General features: G+C 40.4%; 1 protein-coding gene across 2 annotated transcripts in view; it reads right to left on the bottom strand.

Annotated features, from left to right (window-relative positions):
• The window catches only part of pcxa (pyruvate carboxylase a), a 94,753-nt gene that overhangs the window by 30,452 nt on the left and 53,407 nt on the right, over positions 1 to 10,894 (bottom strand). The window lies entirely within an intron of this gene.

Genomic DNA, 10,894 nt, shown 5'->3' with positions numbered 1-10,894 from the left:
AACACCCTCCGTTTCTGAAAGATGACTATGAATATGAATGGAGAATAAAACAGAATGAGCATTCAAAACTCAAAAAGCGGTACAAGAAATACCTTGGAGTACACTGTCATGGGTGTAAAATCACATCTTTTTGAGGCTTCTGATGAGAAAACTGAATAAACATAAAAAAGTGGAAAAAAGTGTGCTTTCTAACTATGTTTGTCTGCGTTTATTTAGAGGTGCTTTCACCTAACACACTTCAGTGCTAAGACAACAAGAACTGATCAAGAACGAAAACCACTGGTGAACAAGTTTCAATGGTGCGACTTAAAACCAGCGTGTTTTATGATGCCTAGTCAATATTTTCAAGGAAATTAAAAAAAAAAGAAAGAGCGTTGATGATACCACATTTTTTTGTTCATGAAGTAAAATGAAAACATTGTATATAGTGGCTAATGGTAAACCACTTAGAGGAAACTATACTTCAGTAAAAATAGAAGAGAGCAAAAATGGAAACCACTGCAAAAAGCGGCAGCGATTTCGCCTTCATCAGGAATGGCAAAACACGGGACAAAAAATATCAGGCAGAGGACAAACAGCATGTTACCTCTGATGTTTTAATATGACACCATTAAAGAGGCTAATTGTTTATGCATGCTCAAATGAGTCCATTTTTAATTGCTGTGAAGACAGCAATAAGAGAGACAACTTCACGCTTCACACTTTATGCTGATTTGAAAGGAGCCCAAAAAGAGATTCATATAAATCTTAGCAGACAAAACCAATAACATTCAGACCTCCCTCTTAGAAATATGTGACATCTTTAAAGTGATCCATTTGCCATAGATAAAATATTATGCATGCTTCGTTTACAGTTAGGGTTTCTCCGTGTTTTATCCATACAGCTGCCGTGTTTCTTTAACAACTGACCGATGAGAGAGATGGTAAATAAGATGGATATCAAACAGAAACAAAGGTTGGTTTGAAATAAAAAACAAAACAAAACAGACAGATAAGGTTGATGGAGGTGGGAGACAGACGGGTTCACAACAGAGAAATCTAGGATCCACGACTGTTTCAATCCATTTAAACATATTAACCGTTTTATTACAGTGCTTGATGGTGCCAATAAAGCTGTCTCCAACACGTTGGTAAAAATGGGAAACCTGAAGGGAACGGAGGGAAATAAGTCTACAATATGTTCAAACATACCCATGAAAAAGAAACATGCTGGCGGTGAGTCACATTTCCTGCAGATAAGGTGGGGAAGAGCTGAGAAAGCACGAAGAACCGTGCCCATCTTCTTGCCAAAGGCAATGTGCTGTCCTGATTTATCCAATTAAAAATGAGTTGACAGACGTATACACATTTACCTCTGGAAGCATTCTTCTTTCAAAACGGAAATAAATAAATATTTAAATAAATAATGGAATACATTAACGGATCCACGGATAACAGAGTAAAGAGTAAATCAATAGATGAAAATGTATGATAACACACTCATACATCTGGCGTGTCATTGACCCAATACATAGTATGAATATGCAAACATACTCTCAGTGACCACATTATTAAACACATCTGTGTAGTGCAGGGTGAGACCTGCGTTTGCTCTCAGAATAGAAAATGAATTCTTCGTAGAGATGGATTCTACAAGGTGCAAGCAATGTTCCACAGATATGCTGGTCCATACTGATGCAATGGGATCACACAGTGCGCATTTGACAGCAACACAAGTCGTAAACAGCCCCGTTCCATCACACCCCAAAACATGGTCTGTCGGGTAGAGTTCTAGGGACTGTGCAGGCCACTCAAGTAAAGCTGACCTGATCTCCTGTTCTTAGAACCTCTGACAAAAAATATGCACTTTGTGATATCTTGCTGGAAGTATCTGTATGATGTAGGGTAAACTGTAGTCATTAAGAGATATATTTGGTCATTGAAACTGTTGGGATATGACTGTGGCATTCAACCACCGAGGACCTAATGAGGAAATGGAAACCTAAATCAAAGGACCCAACGTGTGGCATTCCCCGTACACTAACACTACTAATCTGCAGTGTTAAGTAGGCAGGATGGATCCACAGACTAATGTGCTTCACATCAGATCCTTACTCCGTCTTAAGCGTTGGAGAAACCGTGATGTGTGTGAAGCTGTGTGAAACCTCGATATCTGGAAATAGCAAATGCACGTGCATCTTGACACGTTTTAGAGCAACCAGCAAACTAGGAGCATTTTAAAGTTCTAACCACCAAGGGCACAAATGGACCTTAAGGTTGAGTTTTGTGAAGATAGCCAGGAGGCCTTGAACTAATCTGAAAAACACATTACAACTTCCTCAGTCCAACATATAAACATGCAGTTCAGCTGGTTAGAGAGATTACAGTGGCCTCCAGGGTGCTGAGGAATTCTCTCTCTCCCCCTTTATTATAATTACCACTGCACTCTCAACATCTGAGTCTACGACTGAGCACTGAGCTCACAGGAGAACTAGAGCATTCACACGTCAACACAGATCCAGCACTTGATACTTTGAGCTTGCGCCTCGCCTGATATAACTCGGCATGTCTAAATCTAGGGTGCAACCAGCATCTACAACAACATGAGCAAAAGGAATTCACTTGACCGACTTGCACTTTCACACAATAGTGGAACAAATGAAACTTGACACTTTTTCTTGCACGTAAAGCTTTTTATGCTGATTTCAACTATATGTAGATCCTTCACTAAAGAAAAAAAAATTGTACTTCTCTCTCAATAGTCCAGAATATAGGGGTGATTTTGACACCTCAAACAATTTTAAACCTACCTGGAACTTGGCAAAACTCTAAACCTACTCTTTACTCCCTTCTCCCATCCCAGAGCATACGACTGCATAAATTGACAATAAAGACCATCAAAAAAGCCTTCAATGACAGCGACCACCTCCCATCCAGCCTACCTCCTCCTTATCCTCCCTCTGTTTTTCTTCTTCTGCATCTCAGTAGATTGCGTAGTGAGAACTTTGTCAAGTTTACTTGTCTTAAGCGGAAGAATAAGGATGTAGCTCCACAACTGTCCGCTGAGCAAAAGAGAAGCAGGAGCAGCACGAAACATCGATGACTTTTAACCCTCATGCCTCTTACTCTGTCTGCACACTTCCCTTACTCTCCTCCTCCTGACTTCACCTCCTCCAATGTAGACCTCCTCCCTCATGGGGATGGACTTGACGGAGGACTTGACGGCAGCTCTTTTCTGAAAGAAGCACATGACCCACCTGCAAGAGAATAGCTTTATTTTCGTATCCTCTAAGAGTTAACCATGCTTTAAAAAAAAAAAAGAAGTTTTCTTCTCCTTCCACATGACAGCTAAATCCCCTAGGATGGCAGCTAAACGAAAGAAAAGAGCTGACTTCTTTGCCATCTAGGAAGAAATCAAAGGAATCACTACCCACAGAATTGCTGGATGCCATCTAGAGCTATTGAGGGCTCTAGCGTTTGATCTAGAATGAATTAAAAATGAGGACGTCTATCCCAGCAGGGGTGCCTGTGTGAGGAGAGTAAGTGAGGGTTAAAGTCAACAGCCTATTTGCTTCTCTCCCAATGCATTTCATTCGAAGTATTTAAGTGAAGAAAAAAAAAATTACCCCTATTATGTCAAATGCTATAATATCAAATATCAAACTGACAACGAAGAGAAGCTAGTAATTATACAAAGAAAAGGTAAAAAAGGTTGTGTTAGAAAACTCTACTGTGAGGTAAGTCCCTTGCACATAGCAGCCTTTACAGTTTAGCAGCTGAAAGCTACTAACAATGAGAGATCCTGCCTAAGGTTTGTGGGAAGTCAGCTTCATAGTTAGAGCCTGATGACTGAACCCATATCCTATTTGTGGTCAGTCACTGCGACTGTCGTTATTATTATTATTATTAAGTAGTGTACACAAAACACACTAAGGAAAATAGCCCTAACCTAAAAAAAAAATAAAAAAAAAAAAATTACCCCACAGCCAATAAAGATGTGATAGAAATACTGGCCCAGATCTCTAAAGTGTAGTCCTAAGGCTGTTTTTGGCTGTGGATCCTTCCAGCAACGTAATGTCCCTAAAGCTGAAATTGAGAAAATTTGGAGAGGTGGGTCTATGGGCTTGATCAGGATTTTACGATAGCCTTCTTGACAGGCATCAAACCAGCCCATGCATTCGTTGCCTGATAAGGGAACAGGGACAGGTCACTTTTTGTCAGGAAAACTAATGGATTTTCAATCAGAGAACATCCTATACAAGTTCAGGCAATTCTTCAGTCACCCCCCCCCCCCCCCCCCCAAAATGCATTCTTGTAGGTACCTGGGGCACTTCTGACACATTTTGTACATATTCGTGATGGGATGTTGTTCACCTCATGCATAATAACACAGGTAGTGTAGCACATGCCTTGTGAACAAATTTGTGAGGAATCATTCGGTGAGCTTGATTTTTGGAACCAGAAATGTAATGAGACCATTATCATGCCCCAGCCTCATTTCAGATTCACTTGCCAGAATTGTTAAACACGTAAGTAAACAGAAGTGTGGATTTTGGGAAGTAAGAGAACTGTCTAGCAGGTTGTACTCTGGGTAAGGATCCACTAGTATTTCAGCTATAAAGTGCCTCTTCCCTGTCCCTAGCCCTTCATCAGGCCAGTAATGACAAACAATGTGACACTTACTTGTAACTGACCGTTCAAACTAGACCAATGTTTTCCCTACATCATACCAAATTTGTAACTCGCAACGTCAATTTTGGAATTAACTCAAAACGACAATTTTGGATTGAACTTTTCTGGCTACTCTCAGTGAGCAGAAGGTTCTATAAAGGACGCGGCCAAATCAAAGCCCCTTCCGAATTTTAGAAAGGTACCAATGGGCGTGCATTACTTTGTATGTTTAGCGCCCTTTCCTACAATGACCAGCAGTACAATTCAAAGTCAGGAACAATTCATGGCTCCCTAAGCTTAACCGTGGTGAATGGTAGTGAGTTGAACGGGAGGACGTTCCATGTAAAAACCAGAGACACAAGATACTGTCTTTAAAGAAATTCTGCAAGAGACACTGTGGAAACACGGAAATGAGAGAATAAAATGAATGTACTCCCTAGAGTTTAAGTCATATTTTGCCATGATGAGACAAGCAGAATGTAAACCATCTGTGCTGAGCCTATTTAATCTTATTGTTAATGGTTTGTAGTTGCCACCACAGGGTTGAGACATAAAAGCTGGCAATATCACACAGCTTTGCCTTATTGCTTGAGCCACAGGTAACTTAAAAACCACAGGTGATACAAGCAATTCCTGACTCCAAAGCATCCTTCTACAAGCTAAAAGGCTCAGATCTGTAGAGCACAGTCTCCCATATTAACAAATGCACAGAGGTTATCATGCAAAAACTGACACAGAAATGGAACAATTTCAGGTGAAAATGGTATAAATCTATTTTACATATTTTTTATTCTGTTCAAAGGCAGAACAAAGACCACGTCCATCCAAAGGGTGGAAAAAAAAAAAATAAATGTACAAACATACAAAATGTTCAACCAAGTCACAGCTGTTGATTATGTGATATAAATGCTGTAAGCTGTAGGATGTTTGGTATCCTTTCAGAAACTCTGATAAATTACCTGTATTTCTGAAGAAACTCCAACAACACTCAAAACTCAACTCAATCCACCACCTGTCAAACCTTGCATGCGACGGAAACCTATCAAACCCTGCATGAGACAGACACACAAGTTTTATTTCTTAATTATATATCTATGCTTTCTTTGTTCTCTCAGGGCAAATTTCGTGTCACAGGAAAAAAAAAAAAAGTTAGAGGGTGGTAATTCTTGCATCCAACGCAGTCTACATCTACATCTAATTTAACCTGTGTTTTGGTCGCTACCTATTTTAAAGGGTGAAACTGAATGATTCCTCTTTAAGTGGACCCACAACAATCAACAGCAGTTTGAGGGGACTCTGTTCTAGGCCTGGTGCATCAACTTGCTGGCAGACTTTCATATTCTTGTCATGAAATCTCATAGTTTGCAATGTGGAGAATCCACTTCAGCTCAGGGTTGAAAAAAATAAAAAAGGTTTTCATTCAAGAGCAACGTGTTCTGATGTTAGATGTGTAGGGCTGCATGTTAAATTATCTAAATTTCAGGTTATTACGTAAACAGAAGGGAAAGAATTTCAATTTGAGGTTAATTTTCCTCTGTAAACACTGAAGCCCCATCCTGTTTTAATCCGCGTGTGAACAAACGGATGGGCCCACCTCCATTCCAATGATAATCTTGTCTTGTCCAATGCATTATTAATTGTGTTGTGGTAGAAGACACGGCTCTAAACTCTGCCTTAAGACATCTTAAGTTATTCCTCTGTTTTCTCCATTTGCTGTTTCATCTCGGTCATTTGCTTCTCGCTAGGCCGATTCAGGAGGCAAAAGCAGTGCTATTGCCACATATAAATCATTTAATTACTTCCAAGAACATTTGGGCGTTTGTAGCTGAATTTGTAATAAACTCAATGAATTATAGCTTGACACTTAATTGGTTTGCAAAGTCATTTTGTAATAAACCTGTAATGAAACACCAAGTTTTTTCCCCCCAAGACCACAATGCAACTGAGAAGATAGATAAGAAATAAAGATTTTTCTGTTATTTATGATCTATGACAATGGGCAAAATGTAACGCTAGCTAAATGCCCACAGACCCAAAACTGGATATTGAGGGTGTAGATACAAGCATCTATTTAATGCATTAGTAGCTCACAAAAAATGCAAGAAAAAAAAAGGGTACTCATTCAGGCATGCATTCTTCATTCTCCATATCTTATACGTGTTCATCTTTTATAAAAACTCATTTAAACCACAAGAAACTATTTGAGAGCTGTTATCATAACTATTACATTAAGGATTACGATTCATGTTAAGGATCTCTCACACAAGAAAAAAAAAACAAAACCCACACACACAGAATAATCAGTCATCACCCCCCAAAAATAACATTCCGTTTCCTTGATCACGAAATTTTTGCCCTCTTTGCATCATAATGAGAACTCCTTCAGATTTTGAATTCACTGAGGAAGAAGCAGCCAGGTGACACTGCCTGTTCTGAGAGCAGTTCACATCTGTTGATTTCTAGCCATCATTCTTGTATCATGGCAACCACAATACTCCTTCCTCTAATATACCTCAGACTGCTGGGTTATTTCGTGGAGTGCTTAAAGCCCCTTACATTCAAGGACATCTTACTTACTAAATGAATTAAGTAATCATTGACTAAGGATGTTACCAGTCTTGCAATGTAATTATATTCCCACATAATAACCAACAAAGGTTTGTTTTTACTGAGTAAAAACAAAACAAAAATATCCCCTGTACTGTGTAATGTGAGCTTTCATTTCGCTAGAGTCCATCTTCCCCCCATAAAAGACACAGACCGACCCTTGTTCACAGCACGAGCAAAAGGTTGTTAAGGCAAAACAGTTTTTAGAACAACAGTTAAAATTACGTAGATAAATGGGCTACAGCTGAGAGCAACGAGCTACACTCTTAGTCATCCACAACACAAGATCGGCCAGAAACAAAGCCTCCATAGAGCTAGGAAGCTCAAGCAGTGCAGAATCCAGACATGTTGAGTGTTTTCCACAATGATGAAAACCATCCTATTAAGGCCGGTAGGTCTTGTGCATTGGTTCTTTTAAAGCCATGACAACCCTCTCCCCCAACAACATCCACACTGATCTTTAACCAATCACAGATAAATAAAAAGGACTGAATGCCAAGCTGAGTCAGTTTCCTCTTCATCTTCCCCATGTTTCCTCCTGTGTATTAAAAGGGGCGTGTGCTCAGCTGGACTGGCAACATCCCCCTTAAATTCAAACGTAAAAATCAGGAAGCTAAGCATGAACACTTTCAGATAAAGAGGTTATCCATTCAATGTCGAAAAAAGAACATTCCAGAATCTATCTATGGCTTTTACATACATCATACACACACACACACACACATATATATATATATATACACATACTCTTATACACACACACACACACATACATACACACATACATATGTATGTATATATGTATGTATATAAAAATCAACTTCAGCTGTATGAGATGGTTTATCAGCGACAGCTCAGATAGTCACTTACACTTACTCAGAATTGACTGTCAACACAATATGAAAGAAGAAACTCCGACAACAAAACTCAACTTAACTCGAACCATCACCTATCAAACCCTGCATGATACGGACACACATGCAAGTTTTGTTTCTTGATTGTATTTCATACTTCACAGGAGATTACGCTTTCTTGTTCCTCTGTTCCTCACTCACTCCCCCCCGCCCCCCCCTTACCGGTACTCAGTGTCTCTGTTGGCTTTCATCATTCTGTGTCTGATGTCGCCCTGTTGAGAGATACTGCCACTCTTCCCACGTCTCCCATTCAAATTCAACAGGGCCTCCAGGCTGTTACCACAACATACCTCCCCAAGAGTGTCACGCTCGTCTCAGTAACACAGAAGAACCAGAAAACCGAGGAAGAGATGGAGCGAGAGAGAGAGAAAGAGAGTGTGAGTGAGTGAGTGAAAGAAAGAAAGGTAGACATATAAGCAAATAAGAAAGTAAGGAAAATAAGGAGAAAGCAGGACAGAGAAAATGGAAGAATCTAGGGGAAAAAAAGTGAGAGAGGCGAGAGCGAGCGAGACAAATGGAAGAAATGGAGTTTATAACAATAGTCTTTCCTGCCCCTCGCTGGGCTTGACGAATTAAGCCTGAGCTTTTGAAATGGTGAGCACTAATGCATCAATAATGATTTTATTACTGAAATTAATACAAATATTCAGCTGCTCAATTACTCAAATCACGGCTTGCAGTGCTCAATAAAAGATGACTTATTGTCGGCTCTTGGTGAAACACTTAAAATCTTCATCTTCTGTTTAAGCCATCCAACTCCAGTCCTCAGTTCTATTCTTGTCCTTCTATCACAGAGCAGAGCAATATGGGAGTGTAGGGTGCGAGATGGAGAGTCAGTGCTGTATAGTCTCCAGCACAGTGTCCACAGGTGACTTTGTAGTGATGTGTGTGCACTATTAATGGCATCCTGCTGTAATGCTATAAGGGCCAAACTCATTCTGCTAAAGCGCATTTTCACTCAGGTCAGGCCAAGAGTCACTTGGTGGCTCACTGCCATTGGTCAACACTGGCGCTAACAGGCAAGCTGTTCACATGTAGTGTGCCAGCTAGGGCAGGAGGTAAAACACTGGGCACAGAGAGAGAGAGAGAGAGAGAGAGAGTGCAAGAGAGAGGGCGAGACAAAGAAAGAAGTAGAGGGAGAGAGCTATGAACATTGGTAGGGTGAATGAAAACATGCTACACTAGCAACAAAAAAGATACACAGGGAAAAAAAAAAAGACACTAATGACCAGCTCAGTGTTGGGACCAACCCAACTACAACGTCAACAAGATGGTCGTCACGACGACATGGCTGAAGATGGGCGGCTGTTTGGAGGGTGAAGGCAGAACATTTCGACTCATTCTGGTACCCTCTTGCAACCCCCCCCCCCCCCTCCCCCCCACTTCTCCAAGGAAGAAAGATTAATTAACTTCAGTTCATTGCTGGCAAAGGTAATTACATTCTGTAGTGATGACACCAAAAAAAAAAAAAAATAGGTATTTGAACATGCCCAATACAAAAGGGAGAAGGCAAGATCGTGTATGAGTGGAATAGCTGTCCCCTCCTGCTGGGAGACGCTGTGTGAATGAGTGAGCGAGTGAGTAAGTACAGGGAACGAGAGACTGACAGAGTGGGTCAAATGACTTACTAATCAAATGTAAGAAAAAGCAGAGAGCGCTAAGCAAGGACAAATGCATGGTTTGAGCTTCAGAACAGAATTTGGGTTTTTCTCTTAACTGATCTAACTCACAGCCACATTACTGTAGACAGCCCCGTAGCTGACACTAAGATGATTAATATGCTTCAGGTATGTTAGCACATTGCTGCGACGGACAGGAAATCAATCACTGCACTGACAAGGTACCTTCAGGGCTTAAAAAGTGTTCTGCAAATAGCTAAAGAGGGAACCGAGAGAAAGGGAGAAAGAGAGAGAGAGAGAGAGAGAGAGAGAGTGAGGGAGTGAGAGCGTGAGAGGGAGAGAAAAAAGATCTGAGCTCTATAATGAACTAAACATTAAAAAGGTTCCCTGGAGACCTGCTCTTCAAAGCTTCAAAACTTTCTAACACAGCTGCTCGCCACACGCACACAAACAAACACACACACACGCACACACTCAAACACACACACTCTCTATCAAAGGATGCATTCACACACCTCTCCAATTAAGGCGGGAAATAAAAAAAAAAAAAAAAGAAAGAAAAATCCTCTCAAATACACTTCACCATGAAAACAAAAACCGAAAAAGATGCTCCCTCACACGAGCGTCGACAAAACATAAAACAATGAAAACATTTTCTAATAGCCCTCTCTGCTCTCTCCTCCTGCTCTGTCGGCTCTTCGTGTGTGTGTCCATGAGTATGAGTCCAGCACACATACATATGCAAAAGGAAAAAACAAACTTCATAAGGCCAGACACATGCACACATATGAATCACTCTCTGATTAAGAGTCAAGTTCTTGATAAGGAAGATGAAGTCATTTTCATTTCTGTGGGGGAGGGGGACAGGGGGTACAAAAGAAAAAAAAAATCTTCTATGGCTACAGGTAGAGGAAAGAGACACTGGATGTAGTCAAAAGATTATGATGTGTGTTTATATATGCTCTTTTATTATGACATTTATCAGGCAGTGATATTTCTTTAATCAATACTGTTGTTTTAGGGTCAACCATTCTGGAGACTTCAGACTTGACTCAGACTTTGAACCAAAAGGCTTGAGACTTGACTAGGACTCGTTCTTCAGAG

This window comes from Chanos chanos, chromosome 8, assembly GCF_902362185.1.
Source record: "Chanos chanos chromosome 8, fChaCha1.1, whole genome shotgun sequence".
In the NCBI taxonomy this organism is placed as follows: domain Eukaryota; kingdom Metazoa; phylum Chordata; class Actinopteri; order Gonorynchiformes; family Chanidae; genus Chanos; species Chanos chanos.
This window is presented reverse-complemented; position numbering and strand designations above follow the sequence as displayed.